Raw genomic sequence first — 23,447 nt, forward strand, 5'->3', positions numbered from 1 at the left:
CTAACACCGAGATTCTCTCAACAATTCATTTTATGTTCTTTTAGAGACATAACAACTTCAAATACTCTCTCATCTACCCTCAACAGTATTTGAAAAATGTTTAGCTTGTTGCTATGGAATGTTAAAAAGACCAGAAATTAAAGCATTACTGGGCCTGCAGCCATGCATGTTTGGGTGTTAGCATTCCTAGTTTGACCAGAAAAAACAATGATTCAACCACCACCTATCAGATCTTTTGCAAAGAAAATGTATACTCAAAGATATAAAAGCAGACTGCATAATCATGTTAACAGAAAAGCAACGAGTTGATGTCGAGACGAGTTACTTGTGTCCCTCATCTGAGTGGGACATGACAGTTGCCAATAAAAAAAATCAAGAATGGTTCTTGTAAAACCCAACAAATCTTGAGGTTTTGAAATGATCATTTTTGGGTGGAAGCCAGACTACTCAGGACATGTTCTCTTAGAAATAAGTGACAAAACACAGAAGAACCATATTAACTAGGATGAAGCAAAAAATAACTAGTATGAAGGAAATACTGTCCCATATTAAAAAGTTAGACACGTGCATGAACACAAAAATGTCATCATAAAGTTATGATGGAAGGACAACAGTCCAAAAAACCAACAACAAAATCAGAACTTGAAATTTTGAGACTCAGTCATTGTGGTGCAAGACTCACAATAGTATTGACCGAAGCAAGTGAAAAGTTTTCTATAACCTTAGTCTGTGCTGGGTAATGGCCAAAGGTTGTCTTCTTAAGAGTATAATAGAAAAATTGCTATATGATTGAAAACATTTAAAAGGACTACAGATCATAAGAAATAAAGAGCAATGGATGAAAAAAGTCAAAAAGAACCAGATAATATTTTAATGTGGAAAGCATTTAACAAAGTGGTTAGCTCAAACAGCGGTTAGTTAAAAACACCTGTGGAAGTTCTGATCTTTAAGCTTGTTTTTATTTTACATAACTATACAGCCAATATGTAGGAACTAACAAAATTTACTGAGATTAGTCTTTGACTTAAGGTCAACTTTAAAGGTATTTTTAAGCCTATTTCACATTATAGAATACTAAGTAACTTTTTTCAGCATATGTACAGTAAAATTCATTCTGACCCTCCTAACATTCCTTAATTTACTGATACCACTAATTTGTAAGTCTCATTCATATTACATAATATCATGATTTGCCCATGCAAAACCTTACCATTTAATTTTCCATTGTTACTGTTTATTCGCTTCCTTCCACTGACTGTTCTTTTATGCACTGTGTCATGTAGATTGCAAAAATAATCTATATACTAAATACTATGCTAAATATGGAATTGAAACTATGATTTCTATATGTTCTAGGTGGTTTGGCTCTATTCTTTTACCCATGCATTTACCAGAAGTCTACCAACACAACCAGAGGCACCGAAAAATCCTTCCTGGAACCACAGTACTTGTAAGGCTATAATGACAGAGTCTACAGTTTGCAGTTACTGACTAAAGATTACCCACCTCTCTGGGAAGTGATGTATTACTACCAACTCCTGCTAAGTAGTAAATAAATTGCATATTTGTAAGAGGTAGCAGCTGAGTTAATTTTCCTTTCTTACCCAGTAAGCATCTAGTTTGTCACGTCCAGATTCTCATAAACAGCTGTGTAGCGGATTTAAAGTCCAGAAGGCTACATATTCAATGGGGTTAAAAATCTTACCACTTTCTCTACAACAGTAACAAATGCCTTGTGATTATAAAGGTTACAACACTATCTAGCTTTTACATATACATGAGTTACACCTAAAAACACATCTACACAGCTTCAAATTCTTACTTGTTTTGATTATTATATCAGTTTTAGAGAAAATGTCTCAAAACCCTTCTATAGCTAACCCCAAACAGTTCTTGTTCCACACAATTACATGCATACAGCCTTCACCTGGTGGTATGGTCTACTAGCACACTCCCTTACTGGGGAACAGTGCAGGCACTTTCTGCTGGGAGACCTGGGTGCCTCAACTCTGTATGTACTTCTGCTACTTTTTACTACCTGCTAAAGAACATGCTGGCAAGAGAGCACCCCACGAGTGCCCATACACACCCCCTGAGGTGTGGATCCTCGCTTGCTGCACCTCATGCTCACTGTCCTATCTGGGTACAGGCTGCCTCCAGCACCCCAAGGGGGGCTGCTCTGTCATCCCCAAGCAGAGATTGATGCCCGTGGAGTGACTGCCACCAGTGTCAAACCACAGGCTGACTCTGTTAAACAAGTCTCTCTCCTCTCCCATTACAAATTATCCTGCCTCTTTTATACTCCCTTTCAAGCTGACCCCTTCTTTAGAAGGCATTTTTGATGTCCCACACACCCCCACTGATCACACACATATCACAGAAATGGGAGGGGGAAAAGGCTGCAGAGGTTACCCACATGTAACTGCTCTGCACTGCTTGAACTTAATTCGAGTTTAAGTAACTACCAGCACCACCATCAAGTGGGCTTTCAATCAGAACTCCCCTGAAAAGCAGCTCCAGCACCAGCACGATCCACAGCAAAGTGTTCCAGGGGTGTTTCCTGAAATGGGAAAACCTCAGGGAAGCAGAGTCACCCACCAGAAGCCCACAGCTCACACAACAGCGGCTGAGGAGACCTGGGCAGGGCCAGGAGCAATGGCAGCCAAACCCTCCACACATAGAAGAGGAGCCCTGAGGGAGCACTAGTGAGCAGGACCACCACAACCAGGGTGGGCAAACAGGCTGTGGCACATCAGCAAAGACATGGCAGTTTGCATGGCAGTTCATGCAGAAGGGTGTGCAGGAAGGGTGATGAAGCCCTGCCGGCTCGACCAGGAAGCAAATGGTATCCACCCGGCAGAAAGCCACGTTCTCTCTAAGCTCTGCGCCCACCACGACTGACACAGGTGCTCAGGCAGAGCTGTGGTGGGAACACGCTGCCACCCCGGTGCCAGGCTGCAGGGTGGGCCCTGCTCTTAGGCCAGCACCGGCCAGCAGCAGTGAGCACACCTGTGGGAGCTGCGCCCAGGGAGAGGAACTCCTGCGCTTAGTGACAGCTCCGGGAGGAGCCGAGTAGGTTGAGGAGTGTCAGGGAACCTGAGAGAGAGAGACACCACTGGAACCACACCCTGCCATCCTGGGACAGACCTTTGGGCCAACAGGACACATGATACTGAGGATCCCCTTTCCTCTCTCCGTCTGGCTGAACACAGTGACTCAAGGGACAGGGGACAATGGTGACAAGTTCCTGCATGGTGCAGCAGGCGCGTCTCCTCTGTGACTGCCCCACCTTCCCTGGTACCCTTGCATGAGAGGTGTGAGGGTCTGCAAGTGGAACTGAACAATAACAAGCATGATGGTTCATCTAGCTTAGAGGTGTCATGGAGGTTATGTTGGTCCACGTCCAGCATTAACACTGCTTCCATAAAGAAAAAATGACAGGTCATTGTCATAGGAGACTCCCTTCTGAAGGGAACAGAAGGCCTGATATGCAGACCTGACCCACTTCCTAGGGAAGTCTGCTGCCTCCCTGGGGCCTGGGTTAAAGATGTGAAATCTTTCTACCCTGGTAAGACCCTTGGATTAATATCTGTTATTGATTTTTCAGGTAGGCAGTGATAAAGTTGCAATAGAAGTCCAAGCACAATTAAGAGACACTTCAGGGACTTAGGATGACTGGTTAAGGGATCAGGAGCACAAGTAGTGTTCTCCTCTGTCCTTCTATTTTCAGGGAAGCATGATGGAAGAAACAGGCAGACCCAGCTAATCGGTAGGTGGCTCCATGACTGGTGTCACCAGAATTCTGGGTTTTGATCACAGGATGGTCTACATGACACTAGGTCTGCTGGTGACAAACACGGTACACCTTTCTCAAAGGGGAAAAAGGATCTTTGCACAGGAGTTCACAGGGTTCATTGAAATAGCTTTAAACTAGTTTTGAAGGGGGAAAGGGATAAAACCAGGCTCACTAGAGATAAGCCTGGGGACAATATGCCAATATTTGTAGGACAGTGTGCTAGTGAGGTCTGCTCCATGATGTACTGAGTACACTGGAACACATTTGAAATGTCCCTGTACTAATGCACACACCACCTTAGCCATCTCAGTGGAGTTAGGGGATGGAGGTCAATGTAGCAGCAAAGACACAGGGGTTGTTGGTGTGTTAGAAACCACAGAAGTGCCTTAGAATGGTCACAGAGGAATAGGGCTTCTGCTCCAAAAAAGGTGATGGGATCAATAGCCCAACTGAAGTGCATCTACAGAAATGCATGCAGCATGGGCAACAAACAGGAGGACCTGGAAGACACTGTGCAGCTGGAAAACTATGACATAGCTGCTGCCACGGAAACAGGATGGGATGACTCACACAACTGGAACATTGCAATGGATGGCCTTAAACTCTTCAGAAGGGATAGCCAAGGAAGGAGACATGGTGGGGCAACCCTGTATGTTAGGGAGTGTTTTGACTGACTAGAGCTTGATAATCGTGATGAAAGGGTCAAGTGTTTATAGGTAAGAATCAGGGGGAAGGCCAGTAAGGCAGATAACATGATAGGAGTCAGTTACAGACAACCCAACCAGTATGAAGAGACAGATTAAATACTCTATAAGCAGCTGGGAGAAGTCTCACAATCGCTGGCCCTTGTTCTCATGGGAGACTTCAACTTACCAGACGACCTCTGGAAATACAATACAGCAGAAAGGAAACAGTCTAGGAGGTTCCTGGAATGTGTGAAAGACAACTTCCTGAGACAGCTGGTGAGTGAGCCAACTAGGAGAGGTGCCTCACTGGACTTGTTTGTAAACAGAGAAGGACTTGTGGGTGATGTGATGGTTGGAGGCTGTCTTGGGCACAATGATCATGAAACGATAGAGATTTCAATTCTTGGAGAAGTAAGAAGGGGGGTCAGGTGAACTGCCACCTTGGACTTCTGGAGGGCAGACTTTGGCCTGTTTAGGAGCCTCACTGACAGAGTCCCTTGAGAGGCAGTCCTGAAGGGCAAAGGAGTCCAGGGAGGCTGGACATTGTTCAAGAAGGAAATCTTAAAGGCGGAGGAGTAGGATGTCCCCACGTGCTGAAAGATGAGCTGGCAGGGAATAAGACCAGCCTGGCTGAACAGAGCGCTTTGACTGGAACTCAGGAAAAAAATAAGAGAGTTTATGACTTTTGGGAGAAGGGGCAGGCAACAGGAGGACTACAAGGATGTCACGAGGTTATGCAGGGAGAAAATCAGAAGGGCCAAAGCCCAAGTACAGCTTAATCTGGTTACTGCCATAAAAGACAATTAAAAATGTTCCTATATATACATTAGAAACAAATGGAGTGCTAAGGAGAATCCCTATCTTTTGTCCAATGTGGGGGCAAACAGTGACAAAAGATGAGGAAAAGGCTGAGGTACTTAATGTACTTAATGCCTCTTTGCCTCAGTCTTTAATAGGAAGACCAGTTTTCTCCAGGAACTGAGCCCACTGAGGTAGAAAACAGGGTTAGGGAGCAGAATAAACCCCCCATAATCCAAGGGGAAATGATTTAGTGACCTGCTACACCACTTAAACACATGTAAGCCTATGGGGACGGATGGGATCCACCCAAGGGTACTGAGGGAGCTGGCAGAAGCGCTCACCAAGTCACTATCAATCATTTATCAGCAGTCCTGGCTAACCAAGAAGGTCCCTGTTACTGGAGGTTAGCAAATGTGAGGCTCATCTACAAGACAGGCTTGAAGGAGAATCCAGGGAAAGACAAGCCTGTCAGTCTCATCTTGGTGCTGGGGAAGGTTATGGAGTAGCTCATCCTGATTTAGTGGATGAGGGAAAAGCTGTAGATGTTGTTTACTTGGAGTTTAGTAAAGCCTTTGACACCATCTCCTAGAGCATTCCCCTGGAGAAACTGGCTGCTCATGGCTTGGATGGGTGTACTATTTGCTGGGTAAAAAGCAGGCTGGATGGCCAGGCCCATGGAGTTGTGGTGAATGGAGATAAATCCAGTTGGCGGCCGGTCATGAGTGGTGTTCCCCAGGGCTCAGTACTGGGGACAGTTCTGTTTGGTATCTTTATCGATGATCTGGACAAGAGGATAGAGTGCACCCTCAGTAAGTTTGCATATGATACCAGGTTGTGTGGGAGAGTTGATGTGCTTGAGGAAAGGAAGGTTCTACAGCGTGATCTGGGCAGTCTGGATAAATGGGCAGAGGCCAACTGTATGAAGCCAAACCAGCTGATTGCCATGTCCTGCACTTGGGCCACAACAACCCCATGCAACACTACAGGCTTGGGGAAGAGTGGCTGGAGAGCTCCCTGGAGGAAAAGAACTTGAAGGTGTTGGCCAACAGTCAACTGAACATGAGCTGACAGTGTGCCCAGGTAGCCAAGAAGGCCAATAGCATCCTGGCTTGTATCAGTAATAGTATAGCCATCAGGGCTAGGGAAGTGATCATCCCCCTGTACTCAGCATTGGTGAGGCCGCACCTTGAATACTGTGTTCAGTTTTGGGCCCTCCAAGAAAGACAATGAGGTGCTGGAGCATGTCAAAAGAAGGGTAATGAAGCTGGTGAAGGGTCTGGAGCACATGTCTTATGAGAAGTGTCTGAGGGAACTGGGGTTGTTTTCTCTGGAGAAAATCAGGCTCAGGGGAGACCTTTCAGGAACTCTACACAAATACCTGAAAGAAGGTTGAATCGAGGTGGATGTTGGTCTCTTCTGCCAGGTAACAACAGATAGGACAAGACGAAGTGGCCTCAAGATGTGCCAGGTGAGGTGTAGATTGGATAGTAGGAAAAATTTCTTCATCAAAAGGTTTGTCAAGCATTGGAACAGGCTGCCCAGGGAAGTGGTTGAGTCACCATCCCTGGAGGTATTTAAAAGACGTGTGGATTTGGTGCTTTGGGACATGGTTTAGTGGTGGACTTGACAGTGTTAAGTTAAAGGCTGGACTCGCCCTTAAGGGTCATTTCCAACCAAATGATTCTATGATTCTATGACATTTATTTTTATCTTTTATCTGATGAGGAAAATTCAGCACAGATGGAACATATAAATATATCTTATAATGTTGCCCTTTTCCAGTGAATGCACTTCCACAAAATTAAGATGGGTCTACTTTGCTTTTCAGATCTTAAAATACACACTTTATCAAGCTTAAAAATAAAACCCCTTTCACTTCTCACTTAAAGTGATTTGACTGAATATTCTCTAAATGGCTAAGTGTAATTTCTTGACTGCATATTTTTACATGCATGGTTATTTCTCCCTTTTAACAGGACAATGATATGTTGGAATATCTGCAGAATACTGAAAACTGGTGGCCTATATCTTAAAAAAAAAAAAAAAAAAAAAAAAAGGCAAACCAGAAAAGATTACACTGCCACCCACTTTTTAACAAATTGAAATAGCAGGATCTTTGAAGAGCAAACAGAAGCATGATAAAGACAGTAATATCCTAACCTTTCTTTAACTATTTATTCATGAAAGGCACTTCACTGTCAAATTTATAATTCTGTGTTGATACTACTTTTGGAATTTGCATTAAATGACATTTTGATTATAGTATTCAAATGCATGTGCCCTTAAAACTTTGCCATTTATTTTGTATGCAAAAATCTTCCAGCTAAATGTCCCCATTTCCATTTTTCTCTGGATTCCACTGAGACTATACAGGAAAGAATAGCTAAGTTCCTCTTCCCCACAAAAATCTGGTTAGGTAAAAGTAATTCAAATTATAACAAGCATATTATGCACCAGCTGTTTGATTCTTAGCTCTAAATTAGCGTTGAACAAATAAAATGCTTTTCTTTTGATAAAATTAGATTTTTTTTTTTAATCTACCTTTGTCCCTAACAATCCAGGAAAACTCCTAGGTTAACATACTTAGACAAAGCAACTATGTGTGCTTATTATGTAAATTCTCTGACCATGCCTTTCAGCAATAACCTTTTGAAACCATTGGGAGTTTCAACCCAAACAATTAGATATGTCCAGTGAGGGAAAGAAAATTACTAACGATATTAAAACAGCGACAGGGATATGACCTCAGAAAGTTCTTAAGGCAGAAAGTGCTTGCATCTTCACAGCTGGGACCTAGGAAACTACTACTATGCAATTGCCCTGTCTCCTCTTTCCTTAGGCAGCTACGGCTGACCACTGTCAGCGATAAAAATGTTATGATGATCATCTGTGTAAGTGACTTAAGCATGTGTTTATATTAAGCCTTACGGTATATTATTTTTTTCTTTAAGCCAGATGCAGCACATTTTGATTCCACTAGAATTGCTCCTTGCAATTAGAAAACAAGATCAGATCATAATATCTGGATTTACATTTTGTGAAATGTTTTGCATCTGCAATGAATAGGCATCTATCAGTTTGCATTCTTCAGTCAGCCACACATTTTCCTAAAAGTTCACTGTAACAAACAAAAGCAAAATGCAAAACAGAACTATGTTTGCCAAAGTCATGGTGAGCCCAAGGGGCACAGATGAGGGAAATTAAGATTTAAAAGCATATCCAATATGCCCATTAACTTTTAACATTTCCCCCCCCCCCCCACTTGAATATAAAAGCAGTGTTTCAAAAGCACAGGGTGAATATTGTATTTAAAAATCAAATCAAATTGCTTGGCAACAAAATGTTACTTTGAACAAAGAATATTAAAGTGTTAGCTACTGTAAAGTTTTGAGTGTTTTCAAGTTGCTGAAACCCAAAGCAGCACAGAATGTAAACATATATTTGAAAAATGAGCAAATCTATTGTCTCAATCATCTCCCTAAACTCTTGGCTAGACCCAGGTTAGGCTGTCTACTGTGTTTTAAAATCAAGTTCAACATGTGAGGAGTTGTGAAGGAGACACCTATGCAAACACCGAGGTCAGTGTAAGAAAGAAGGCAGAGAGGGGAAGAGGTTCCCTGGAGCAGAGTCCCCTGAAGTCCATGGTGAGAGGGCAGGTTGTGCCCCTGCAGCCCATGGAGGTCACAGGTGGAGCAGATGCCCACCCATGGCCCATGGAGGACCCTATGCAGAGCAGGTGGCTGCACCCAAAGACGGCTGGGACTCCCTTGATGAGGAAGGAGCAGCAGGACTGACCTCAGCTCTCTTTCCCTGTCTCCTATGCTGCTTGGGGGGTCAGGGGGGGAAGCTAAAAAAACTATAAGCAAAGCTGAGCTCAGGAAGAAGAGAGGGGTGAAAGGAAGGTGTTTTTCAGATATGGTTGTATTCCTCACTGTCCTACTCTGTTAAGTGGTGGTGGTGTTTGAATTAAATTGATATTTTTTTTCTTTATCTGAGTATGTGTTTTGCCTGTGACCATAATGGGTGAGAGTCCTGGTTTCGGCCAGGATAGAGTTAACTTTCCTTGGGCTGAGAGGGAGCACAGCTGAAGGGCTGGGTCCTGATCAATCACTGGCGCATTCCATGTCATGTGATGCCCAAGCTCAGTATATAGGCAGGCACATGCTCTCTCACACCCCTTGTTTTTGGATCGGCTGGGCAGTTTCTCTGGTGTGGTTGAGAATCGCTGTTGGGGATGGGTTCTGTACTAGTTGCTGCTCAGTTAGCCACTACTGTATTTTACCCATTTTGGACTAGTATTATTACTGTTGGTTTGGCTAGTAAATTTTTTTTTTTTATTTAATGTGCAAATTTCTTCTCTTGTCTCTCCCCTAGTTCACTGGGGGGGGGGGGGGGAAGGCAGTGGTAAACAACTGACCACATGGTGATTTGCTACCAGTGGAGTTCAAACCACAACAGTGGGTCACCCCTCCCTGTCCTTGTCTTTATACCCGATCCCTTTGGCTTATTTTTCCATCCCATTCCTGAGGCGGAAGGAGAGAGTGAGCAGCTGAATGGTGGTTAGTTGCCCTCTGGGCTCAAATCAGGACAACATGGTTAGGATGTGATCCCCTAATGAGCTGTGCTGAGGCACATCTCTGTGCCCTCTCATAGCTCAGAGAGACATGAGTTTTCCTTGAGTGTACCATGCAAAGTCAATTGTACAAAATAGTGAAACAATCCTGAAAAAAGGCACTACTACCCATAGTATAGTAGTACAATTTTCTACATTTTATTAGACTGTCTGATAAAATCAGTAATATTTGTGCACTTGCTTTGACAGGATAGTATTAAAAAAAAACCACAATTGGGGATGAGTGTTGACTCATGTCAATGAAGTAAACATATCTTTTTTTTCTTTTATCTTTTAGTTTTACAGGGAAGAAATAGTTCAACACTATTCCATACAACCTCAGAAGTGCTCAGATGAACTAGTTAAGGTTTTTTGAACAATAACTTTGGAAAACTTTAAGACAAACCTTTTAATACTAACCACAGTTGTTCAAGTTTTAATCACACCTTTTATTGCCAATATTTTAAGTAGACCTAATCTGGAGCATTTTATTTGCTTAAAAGAAAAGAAAACATGGAAAGTCCCGATTGACATGATAATAGGTTTGCTATTAAAATGTGCACTGTAAATCAACCAAATTACTTCAGAGCTGAATGTTTCTGCAGGAAGATGAAAGCTAAGCATATTTAATGTAAAGATGTCATTTTTCAAAGCTCTAATTAAGGCTTAAAATATTTTTTCAAGAGTCCTACATTAATATTGCTAAAGAACTTCCTGTTATAAATTTGTTGCACTAGAAAGAAGCTGTGGAATTCAAAATAGAATTATTATACAATTTTTTTATAGGCCTAAGTATCGACATTGCCCTCTAAGAACATTAGCTCAGTTGTGTCTGTTTACATAGTCATAACAGTCAAGAGCACTGAAAAATCCCCAGGTAGTTAAGTCATAAGCCATTGGATAGAAAGAGGCTGTTGTGTGTGCTAAGGGGTGTAGCCCAGTATTTTTGATTTTTCTACCACTAGTAAATGTTATGGGCTTTCTATTAACCTTACAGTTCAGGGTCTCAGGACTTTGTCAAGACTATGCATTTCCACAGCATCCCCTTCAGGTAGCTGAAATAAGCACAGATGTTTCCCTGAAGCAGTACTGGCCTTCTGATACATTTTTCACCATTCCCTCCCACAACACCTTTCTCCTCCTTTGCGTTCGCACATAAAACCCTTCTACAAAAACACTATGCCACAAAATTATATACCACCTCCTCATTTATAGTAGTTTCATTGCCAGTCAGGGATAAGCCCCAGATTGATTCCCCACTCTAGGACTAGACAACTTATATCTTGTCAAACTTAAAAAATTCATACCAGCACGAGGTTGTCATCACCTGCTAAACTTAACACATGGGTATTAGTTCACAGAAAAAAAAGTGTTACAGTCAGACCAGTCTTAGATTAAGGAAGCCCCTACATTTCTTACCTGACAATACGGCTGGAAGGATGTCTGTGAAAAAAATCTGGCAGTTGCTTATGCATGCAGCTAGATCAGGGTGTACTGTTAAACAGCATATGCCCAACAACCACCTATCTTCAAGCCTTCCACAGTTCCCCATAGATCATGTAAGTATTGACTGTAGGTGCGGCCATTTTATTCCCTTTCTTTACAGACCATGACAGCAAAGGGAAAAGGAACATGCAGGACTCACTGCACCCTGCCACCTCTCCCACAGAAAGCCTGACAAGGGGCACTATGTGTCCTCCTGGCCAGTGCTGTGCAGATCCATCATGACTGCTACCAGTCTGTGCAGAAACTGGCTCATGAGGGGAGCGAGGAGAAATAAAGCAGCAGCCACATCCCAGTGAAGCAATTACTTGAATGACATCTCTGCTTGGAAGATAAGTATAGGCAGGAGATCCTATAGATGTGGGACCACTGGCACAAGAATACCTGGCTGTCCTAACGTGACACCAGCAGCTTGACCACTGTTCACAAAAGCAGATTACTGGCTTGACAGTGCATCATATCCCATTTCGCCCATGTGAGTATTGTTGTGATACAAGGAAATGATCACCTACTTTGCAACTTATTTACTTATAGCAACTTATAATGTTTTCTGAATACTGCTTAATAATCCTGCTTGCCCTGACTGTTCTGTGGAAGTTTACCAATGACTACTGTGTTCATCAAAAGAAAGCAGTTTTCTGTTGAAACTTACCAAGAATTGCTATGTTCAACAAAATTATGTTTCTTGTCCTTGGAAAGCAGATGTGCTCTAACTAATAGTTTAGTCTTTGTAATTAATAGATATCCATAGATGGATGGTAGAAATCGATGCACTGGTACTTTTAGATACGATAGAATGAGTAAACCAGCTGAAACCAGTTGTTCAAGAAATTGGCTAAGAGATTCTGTGCATACTCCGAGAGAAAGTACAAGATGAACAAGACTAGGAGGCTTCCTCCAAAAGACCCCCCAAAAACGACCACCAGGAGACAATGCGCAGGCTCGAAGATAACAAACTGCTGACACCAGCCTTTTGAACTAACCCAGCCTTACTTATGCATATGTATATTTGTATTATGTAATCCAGTGAATATTTATATCCACACTCTGTAAGTTTTTGGTAAAATATGCTGTTGGTGTGCAAGCTTTACGGAGAAATGCCCTTGCACCCTGGCACTGTAGTAAACATACCTGCTTTATAACTCTGAGTAGTAGAGTCTGTTTCTGTAAATCAGTTGTATAGTGAAACACTGACAGCTGAATTTGCAGGTTCTCACAGCCCTGAAATAGGAAGTGTAGTCAAGCTTTTGCACTGAGGAATCTTTCAAGGACCCCAGGCCTGAAAATGGTTTGACTTGTGTGGTCATGGAATTCAACAGGACAGAAAAGCTCATTGAGGGTCAAGATAAATACGGGGCAATCACCAGTTACTGTTGCAAAACAGTAATGCTGGGGAAACATTAGTTTATTGCCAATTAAAATAGAGTTGGATAGTGAGAAAAAAAGACTAAAACATCTTCTCCCTACCCTCCATCCACTTCTTCCTGAGCTTAACGTCACACCTTCATTCCCCGACTCCTCTACCTCCTCACCCCCTGCTGAATGGGCACAGGGGGATGGGGGCTGGGGGGCCGCGGCCAGTCCGTGCCAGCTCCTCCGGCCGCTCCTTCCTCCTGAGGCTTCTCCCCGCTCCAGGCCGGGGCCTCTGCCGGGGCCGCAGGGAAACCCCCGCCCCAGCGGGGCCTCTGCCGGGGCCTTAGGGGCCTCTCTGCCGGGGCGCCTGGAGCCCCTCCTGCCCTCCTGCCGCTCTGCCCTGGCAGGGGGCTCGCAGGGCTGTTTCTGCCCCCGTTTCCCTCGGGCCTGGCTGCCGGGCAGCGCTTTGCCCTTCCTTACCCAGGCTTTCCCCGAGGCGCCCGCCCGGGGCTGAGGGGCTCAGCTGTGCCCCGCAGGGACCCGCCCTGCACAGCCCGCGATGCCGCCTGCACTTAGAGCCAGTACAGGTTGTGATCCTTATGGGCTGGGGCACAGTGGAGGCAAGTAGACTACTAGATCCTGACAAAAGCAGTAATCACCAGAAAGAGAGATAAGGCTGTATAATATTTTGTAGCCAGCAGTTCATCACCTATTAAGTCCCTTCAGCCAGAGACATTGAGGTTCATAATTCTTATCAGGAACTTCACCCACCAAGTCCGTAGGACCACAACCGTCTGTGATATCTAATGCAATTGACATTGCACCTAGAGTAGAAGTAGTATCTGATAACTGCCAGTAATAATATAACCATGTTTATTGTTAAGTGATTGCAAACGACAAGATTAATTTAATTTTCTTACAGAATCATGACTAAACAATCTAATTCATCATGTATTTACCAGATAATACAATAATTAGTAATAATAATTAAAGTATATAATGGACCTGAAGCTGTATTTTAAATATGAGATTTCATACTTAAAGCTCTTGGGTATGATAAGCTTAGTACAGATGACTCTTACATATATGGAAATGTGATAAGAAGAGTTAATAGTGAAAGATTGCTATTTTTTTAAATTTAAGAGCCAAAATAGAAAACCAGCTTTCCTTTTATGTATATAATTAGAGTCCCCATTATAGGCACACTGGAATTTATTCTGGTGATTGACAACCATGAAATTCTAAGTGACACTCTGAGAACTCTGCCATTTATTTTCCTGCCGTCCAGCTGCATTTAACTAACTGTCCTTCAGTTTCTCGATATGAATACATTTAGACATTAGCTAATGTATCATTCTTGACATCTATTCACCTTCAGCAGTGCATTAAAAAAAGACAATAAATTTAAAGCAAGCTCAAGGGGCAGTCTTATCTGGTGCGCACTAAAAGACACTAATGCCAACAGCATGAAGTACATGTGAGGGTGAAATGTATACAGTGCTTCTAAGTATTTTCTCCCTTTCAAGTTGTAGTGTTAAGTTATATCAAGGTTTATCCTTATTGTAAGGACAGTGCTGCAGTACGTTATAAATCCATATATCATTAAACACTCCAAAGCTTCTGAAAGCATATCCAGTAGTCCTTTGGAGTAGACATACTCTTAGTTCAGCCACCAAAACTGTCTTTATTGTTACCACCTGCTTTAAATATGATTTGCTTCACAGTCTGGTACTAAATGCTTAAATTTTCTCAATTTTATAAGTTTTTCTGCTTATCCTACTTTAAAATGCTAAGCGCATTACACATTCTCAAAAGCTGATGTGAGAGTATCTGTTGAGAATATTAAGCATGCATGGACAAGGTTGATAAGTCAGAGAGATAAAATCATTGTATGAAAATGTTTGCTTTATGCAAGTACTATGCTTTGTCAGATAAGTGCCATAAAGTAGCACTTGAGAAAGCAAAAGTCAATTACAAATAAAACACAGATAAATTTAACAGAGACATCTGTAGCAAAGCTTGTATTATTCTTAAACATTATATTAAAATTAAACCGGAGCTTCTCTCTTGCCTGTTCAAACCATCCTGAGCTCTATTCCCTTTGGGCTTCTGGTCCTAGGTGTTGTACCTTCCTTTGCTATTGGCAAATCATTTCCTTCCTATGTAGTAAGTGGTAGTCATGGATTCCCACTGTGGTGGTTTGACCTTGGCTGAATGCCAGGTACCCACCAAGTTGCTCTATCACTTCCCCCTCTTCTCCTTTTTTTCTCAACAGGGCAAAAAGGGGAAAGAAAATACGATAAGGAAAAAAACAAACCCTTGTGAGTAAAACAAAAGCAGTTTTAATGTAGGCAAAGCGAAGCAAAGGTCCATGCATGGAAGCCAAAAAGAAACAGATTTATTCTCTACGTCCCATGAAGAGGCGCTGTCGGGCCTTCTCAGGAATCAGGGCTCCCATACACGTAGTGGTTGCCTCGGGGGACCAAGGGTGACCCCACCCCCTTCCTCCTTTCTCCCAGCTTTATACTGAGCAGACGTCATACGGTATGGAATATCCCTTTGGTCGGTTTGGGTCAGCTGTCCTGGCTGTGTCCCCTCCCAAGATCTTGCCCACCCCGTCCCACTGAGGGGGGAAATGTCAGAAAGAGCCTTGGTGCTGTGTGTCCTGGTTCAGCTGGGATAGGGTCAAGTTTTCCCCAGCAAAGAGAGAGGGGGAAGGGATCTCCAGCAGGGTTATTCATACCATGCTGACGTCAGGTCCAGGGGCGGAGCCTTTTTACTTTCGCTTTGGGTTTTGGGGGTTGCCATACACGCGGTGGGCTTGGTCCCTGACCATTTACGGTATTTCTTTGTATATCTTTTGTCTTGTTCACTGTCATTGCTGTTTATTGTTGTTATCATTGCCACTGTTGTTGTTCAGATTGTTTTATCACACTGTTGTATTAAATTTCTTCCTATTTTAGCCCTGGGTCTGTGCTTAACTTCCAGCCCGACCGGCTGAGGGTGGGGGAAGGGCAATAGCAACGTGCTTTCCGTTCCCGGCAAGGCTTAAACCTGCACATTTACACTGTGTAAGCACCACTCAGCAGCAGCCACAACGCCAGGGTGCTATCAACACCCTGCCAGCTCCCAGCATAAAACACAGCACCGTGAGGGCTGCTATAGGGGAAAACCAATTTCAGCTCAGCCAGACCCAGTACAACCACTGGGGGGTACTTTTTTGGTCTTTGGAGCACACTGACTGCCTACCAGACTAAGAGATAGCCAGCCAGGCTGTCTGTCTCTGTCAAAATTTGGAGGCAGAGTTAGTTACCTCAGATCATTAGTGAGTCGTGAAAATATGCCCTAATTTTCCATATTTTTAATACACAAATATCTGGATAAAATCAGAGTGAATGCTGATGGTTTTGCGGAAAATTGCAAACATTCTCAAAGCAATTGACCCAGAATGGATTCTTGCACAGAATGACAGACAACAGAATATTCGGTAACATAGCTGTGTTGGTTTTGTCTGGGATAGAATTAATTTTCTTCAGAGTAGCTGGTATGGGGCTATGGTTTGGATTTGTGCTGAAAACAGCATTGATAACACAGAGATGTTTTCATTACTGCTAAGAAGTGGTTACACAGAGTCAAGGCCTTTTCTGCTTCTCACCCCGCCCCACCAACGAGTAGGCTGGGGGTGCACAAGAAGCTGGAAGAGGACACAGCTGGGACAGCTGACCCCAACTGACCAAAGGGAAGCAGTGAATTAATTCCTTGTTTTGCTTTTCTTACTAAACTGTCTTTATCTCAATCTGCAAGTTTTCTCACTTTAACCCTTCAGAATCTGTTCCTTATCCCACTGGGGGGGAGTGAGCAGCTGGGTGGTGCTTAGTTGTCGGCTGGGGTTAAACCACGACAATATCAGAGATTTTCCCGGTGTAAGACAGCAGACAATGTTGCCTAAAAACCTAATTAATGTAACAAAAGTTTCACACAACAGTGTCCCCTATCACAAAAGCACTTTGGTTCAATTCCCATTCTTCCCAGTCTCCAGTCTGTTTTACCATTACAGACATTGCAATTAGGCTTATTTAGGTGAAGAAGTTTATATAATAATAATCAATGGGTAATGTTTTCTTTTTCTATACTTCTAGACATAAGTATCATTTGTGTTCAGAAGAGATAAGCATATTATCTGGAATATCCTTATTCCTAAAGGATATTTAAAATGAAAATATACAACGTTTCATATGTGGTACCTATTATAATAATTTTACAACACACGCAATCATTTTAAACACAGAGAAAAAAAAGTCAGTTCTAGTGTACATGAAGCAGCCAATATACTATTTAAACATACTGGCTCATATGAGATGTGAAAATAATCTAAATTGCAATGATTTCCTCAGAAACATGTGAATATCTGCATATTAAGCACTAACACTGGCAAAAAAAAAAAAAAAAAAAAAAAGTAAGACAGTATGAAAATCAGTCTGTGATTACAACAGGATTTTCTAAATATTTCTTTATCTCTGTTTTAATTAAAAAGAAAAAACAAAAACAAAACCCAAGAACCTGTAAAATCAATACTTCTTTTTAATGTTTTCTATTTAGTGTTTGCTTAGAGGAAAATGAATTGCTTAGGGAAGAATAATTTTATATTTCAAATAAATCACTAATAGTTGAGGCTATGTGGAAAGACATCAAAGTCATAAATCAATACACTGTCAAGGAAAGGGTAAAGAGAGGAAAGGCAGCTTATTAACCCTAAGGGTCCCTGGCTTATAGGTTATTTTACACATACTGGTTTGACTTTTCACCTGCCCTGAGTTTTGTTGCAAAGGAAGATGTGAATACTAATAGAGAAAATTCTAGCTTTGTAGTCAATCATGTTTATACTTCAGTGATATCTGAACAGGTATTGAAAATTTTTCATATCATCTGCTCTACAGAGTAAGCAGTACAACACTAAATGAGCAACAGTTAGTACGTGCAAAGAGGAACAACCTAGATTATTCATGGTACAGAAATTATAGTCAGAATGTGTTTTGGAGAGAGTATGTTGTATAATTAAGCCAATTTTCTCGGTTTTGTACCTTCCAGTCTGACTCAGCTCTCAGTACAGGTGGCTCACTGTTTTGATGATTTGACAGACAGCTTCACCAAAAAAAGGGAAGAAACAACATTCCTGATATTAAGTATACCCCTGGTGCACTTCATGGTTTTGCTTTCTATTTGAAAAAATACCTGTCCTAGACATGAGGGTAAAAAAAAGATACCTCTAAGACAGTTTTGCAATCCTAATGTTAGAGGCGAGGCTAATCAAAACTTAACAAGTTGTTGTGCCATGCCAAAACTGACCAGCCATTCAGCGTATTGTCTAACTAACTAGTACACATTTTATCTAGTGGTAGCTCAGTCAGATGACATATTTAGTGTAACTGTTGGTGTGGGGCACATTAATCAAATGAGAAGCAGTTAGATGTTCTTTGCTTTGTAAATTATAATAAATAAATGACATTCCTACTTCTTATTTATCTACCTTCAAACTTTAATGAATATTTCTAGTGCTAATTGCTGATTTTCTATATTTAGAGGGAACAAGCACATATGGAGATAATAGCACAATGTGATATTTATGAGGTGCCAGTTCCCTTATAAATATAGAAATTGAGTAATTAGCACTAGAAATATTCATTGAAATTTCAATGCACACATTGGGATTTGAAATTAAATTGAGCTAAAGTTGATGATCCTTGTCATAAATTAATATTTTGGGATTTGGAATTTAAGTCACTAGAGCTATGCCTTCAAATACTGAATAATTTAAGAAAAAATAACATTGGACATAGCAAGCACATTTGGTGAAAGGAAAGGCATTAAAGGTCAATTACAGCTCTTTGACAGTGTAGGATTGTTGTTATCACAGTTTTTAATACATTTGTTGTTTCCCATTATATCAGTCTATTTCATTCTTTCACTGTCTCTAGTAGAAGATAGGTGCTTTAAAACAGTGGTGGGACTTATATGTTTTCCAGTTAATGTCAGTACCTACAGAGTTATGAACCTATGATAACACAGTTATAACTTACTCAATATAAGTTAAATGCTTTATTGAAATAGATTGATTTTGAATTATTCTTTACAACCACTAATAAGCTTTTAAATAATAATAATACCAAAATGAAGTTGCTTGTGAAGATTTAAAGTTGGCTTTGGTAACTTGTACCTTGTGAAAGTACCACATGCAACAAAACCTAAACTTTTAAAAATTCAGTAATAATAAAGTACTTGGTTGAAAGGAGGAAACACAGAATGCTTGTACACTATTGATTGATATTGGCATAAAATATAGACATTGACAAGTCCTCTAGATGCTTCTTTTCAGTGTTGACATACCAAAGCAGATCCGGTGAAGGACCATGAAGATGTTAAAAGGATCTGAGCATCTGATATATGAGGAAAGGCTAAGAGAGCTCGGACTGTTTAGCCTCAAGAAGGAAAGATTCAAGGGCATCTCATTAATGCAGTTATATCTGTTATGGGGGGAGCAAAGACAGACAGACTCTTCTCAGTGATGCCTAGTGAAAAAGCAAGAGGCAATGGACACAGACTGAAACACAGAAAACTCCTTCTAAACACAAGAGAAGACTTTGAGAGTGGACAAACACTGGAACAGGTTGTCCAGAGAGGTTTGGGGAGTCCATCCTTGGAGATGCTTAAAACACAATAGAGCACAGTCCTGAGCAATCTACTCTCTAGCTGGCCCTACTTTTAGCAAGGAAGCTGGACTGGGTGATCTCCAGAGGTGCCTTCCAAACTCAGCAACCATTCTGTAACTGTGAAATCTCTAGGGAATAGTTTATATTAAGCTTTTCTGTTCACATAAAATGCCTCTATGAAATGTGAAGTTTCTATAGGTAGGAGAATGCAATCAAGAAACACCTTCAGCCATCACAAGCATGGTTTTCTAGAAGTAGGAGGTGGATGGCTTTCAGATGTTTTAAGCTGGTTATTGATGTATTACATACCCATGAGAGCAAATTACTTGGGCAGTTTTCTTTTTTTTGTGTTCCAAGTAATAGCATAACTTCTCTAAATAGTGGTGACTGTTCCTATTTTTTTTCATAACATTCATTATTCCAATACAGTTACCTGCTTCTATCTGTTGAAGTAATTTATTTTAAAGCCCAAGATTAAAGACTGGTTGGAGTTTGTGACTGTATTATGAAAAATAATTACAACAATCAATGTAAGAATATACTGATTTTTCTAAATGTGAAAATATTTACTTTGCAAAGAAATTACAGTTAAGAACATAAATTAATCACTTCTTGAGTTGCTTCCTTAACTATGCAAAAGTGCAATAAATCATAATGTGATTATTTATGCTAAGTAGCTTGGTTTTATAAGAAGCTCATTAAGTGACTCCTTATCAAAGTTAAATGTTTGGGAGCTTTACTTTCATTAAATGTTATCTACATTCACAGGATCAAATTCATACATAAATTTCTATTAATCAGTTTAAAATAGATTTTAACAAAAACACTAAGCAATCTGAATGAGCAAATGCTTTTAATATATACAGTAGACTTTTAACTGATTAATACTGCTGTCCCTAAATGATAATGGATTAATAAGCTTTAAAACTAAATGGATCTGACTACTGAATAAGTAAAACCAGATGAATTGAAGCTTTGAAGGCTCCTTGTCATTAGAACTGGGCCTGGACATTAAGGTGATTTCTAATTAAAGTGAAATTAACAGCCTGTAATTCAGGCATGATACTCCAGGATCTAAGTGGTGGGCACAAACAATCATGCGATTCTGTAAGAGAATCATGTGCTTTTATCATAATTTGGAAATTACTTCTAACATTATTTGGAAATTGACTGCTTGTGTGCAGCAGGTTTTCATAGATTTACGTATTAAATAAAGATTACCAGAAAAGCATGTCATACCTTAACGGCAGAAATTTTGACTGCAGTTTAAAGCAGTGGCACGTGTCCTCACTATGAAGATCTCAAAACCTGACACGTTTATATGCCTTCCATTTCATGGTCGGCTTCCGTATTTACAATGCTTCCATATTAATTGAGCATGTGGCAACAGTATTCAAAAGCAGATGTGAAGTCCACCTCTTCAGTAAATTAATACTATGGCATTATGTACTACTTCCTAATTTCACAGTTATGTGAAAAGAGCTCTTCTGTATGTAATTCAGCATGAACACAGAGATACATCACACCATTTAAAACTCCTCATCTACAAACTCTGCTGATGGCTAATACAATTAGAAGAGTTCACTTGAGTTGAAGAGTTCATTCTATGACCACTTCTGCTGTAGTATGCTGTTAAACAGATAAATAGCTCCCACAGACACTTGCTAAGTTTCTAAAGAGGTAGAAAATTATTTTACATTTCTGTTGTTTTTAGCAGACAATAACATAAAAAAAAAAGCTTAAAGAGCCCAAGGAGATCTTGTGCAAAATAGATACATTTACAGAACATTGTTTCCAAACAATGGAAAAAGTAGCATGTGCCAGAACTATATTGTCCCAGACAATCCTTTAATTCATCATATTTGTGTGTATGCAATAAAGACTCCAAAATCATCTTCTGAATTTAATCTGGCTGTTGCTGCCCCTCTATAATATAAAAACAAATGAATACATCCAAAGAATTTGATAGTCATCTGTTAAATACATCAGAAAACTGCAGGAGGAAATTAATACTTTATCACTGAGATCTGAGTTTGAACAATGTGGACTAATACAGGAGTAAAACCTGAGCAAGGAGAAAACAGAGCATGTGCTCCTTCTACATATGCTGTCTATCCTGCACATTCAGTCAAGAACAACAGAAACCCTTAATTTAACATTATATTTGTGCTTCACTTGCAAATTTTAATCAGATTATCAATCTGGAAAAATCACTTCCCAATCTAGATGCCTGACTTTTAAACATTAATAGTCTTCTAATTTTTATTGTTGGGGTGGTTTTTTTAAAATAAGTTATTTATTTTTAAAAATCTTGGCATAAAAGTTTTTGACATGTTTTCAATTCTCAGAAGGAACTGATTGTCAGGAAGCTAAGCACTTTTAAATACTCAGAACTTAATCCCCCGAGGAAACAAGGTAGGTGGTCATAGTGAATGTCTCACAGTTTACATGAGTTGCACAGCACATGAAAACTGGAAACATTTTCCAGTAACTATTACACTATTTCTGATATCAAGAAAATGTTAAGACACTGGTGTTAGCACTTCTTATGCCTTCTTCAGTACCCCTTTGCTCCAGCCTATCCTTGGCTCTAGCCTTTATCTCACATTTACATCTCATTTTTTCCTTTGCAACACCTCATACCCATTGCTATTCCACTCTCTTCTTCCAGCTCCTCCCAGGCTGTAGTTTCATGACTTCAGTAAGATGGAAGTCATGCAGCATCCAAAGCAGCAATCATTCCTTCTCCCTGCCTCTCATTTCCACTCCCACTGTGTCTTGTGCAGGGTTAAAATGAAGCATATTTTTGGCAGCTTGATGGGCTGGAGAGCAGGAAGAGTTTGTGAAGACTAGCAGCCGATGACGGAAATAGAGTGAGATTATTTTTTCAGCAACCAATTTATGCCCATTTTAAAATGACTTCTTGCCTTCATAAAGTCCTAGTATTTCTCCCATCAGTGCAGATCTCTCTCCCAGATCCATTTTCCTGAACTATCTCACTCCCTGGCTCCTTAGTCTCTAAGGAGACACTTGAAGTCTGTTGCTTCAAGTGCCTCTCCCCTCTTGGCTCTAGTTACCCTGTTTCCCCTACTTCTCCTTACAGTGCTTTTTGAGAAGGACAGCAGGGAGAAAACAAGGCTGCCTCTGCCCTAATTCCTGTAACAACACCTTGTCACCTTCACTTCTGTCACGCAATTAGCAGCCATCACCAGCCACCAGACTGTTTCCCATAAATCCTGCTCACATGTTCTGTCCAAGCTTCTGGCCAAGGAACACTGAAACCTCAAAATATTTGATTATCCGCTTTAACTGCTTGTGTGCAGCAGGTTTTCGTAGACTTACTTATTAAATAAAATTTATTATCTTTTCCTTTGGAAAATAAGGAAAAAAAGAAAAAAGTCAAAGTTGACACCAAGATAACTATATTTTATGTCCTTGTTTCTAGGTATAAAAGTTTTTAATAAAATATGTGCAAGATAATTTCTGGGCAGAAGCCCTCCTATTATTCATTTTCCTCTTTATGAGAAATCAAAATTTACTCTGGCAAGGCCACCTTACCCAAACATCTCCATTCCAAAGAGTTAAATATGACAAACATGCACAAGAAATGTAAGATTCACAGTGCTATTTTAGGCAATTTTTGACATTACAGACAGCTCTTCCTTAAAAAAAAAAAAAAAAAAAAAAAAAAAGCAGCATATTTACATAATAAACACAGAACTGCAGAATATAATAGTTTCTGTCAACACACTGTACTTTTTTTAGATAAAAGTGCCAATCTCAAAGTTCCATATAAAACCGAACTGAGTGTATAAAGACAAAATCAACTCTAAGGATTTGTCATGTCTGTGAGAGCGCTGTTAACCCTGCCTGTCTCTGCCCAGCCTCCCCAGGGCTCCCCCTACACTGCCCATGGCCCAGGACCCCATGTTAGCCCCCTGGGGCTGCAAGTCCCTGCCCCAGTGACACCACAGCAGAGCCAGTCTCCA

This window comes from Athene noctua, chromosome 2 (assembly GCF_965140245.1).
Source record: "Athene noctua chromosome 2, bAthNoc1.hap1.1, whole genome shotgun sequence".
Lineage (NCBI taxonomy): Eukaryota > Metazoa > Chordata > Aves > Strigiformes > Strigidae > Athene > Athene noctua.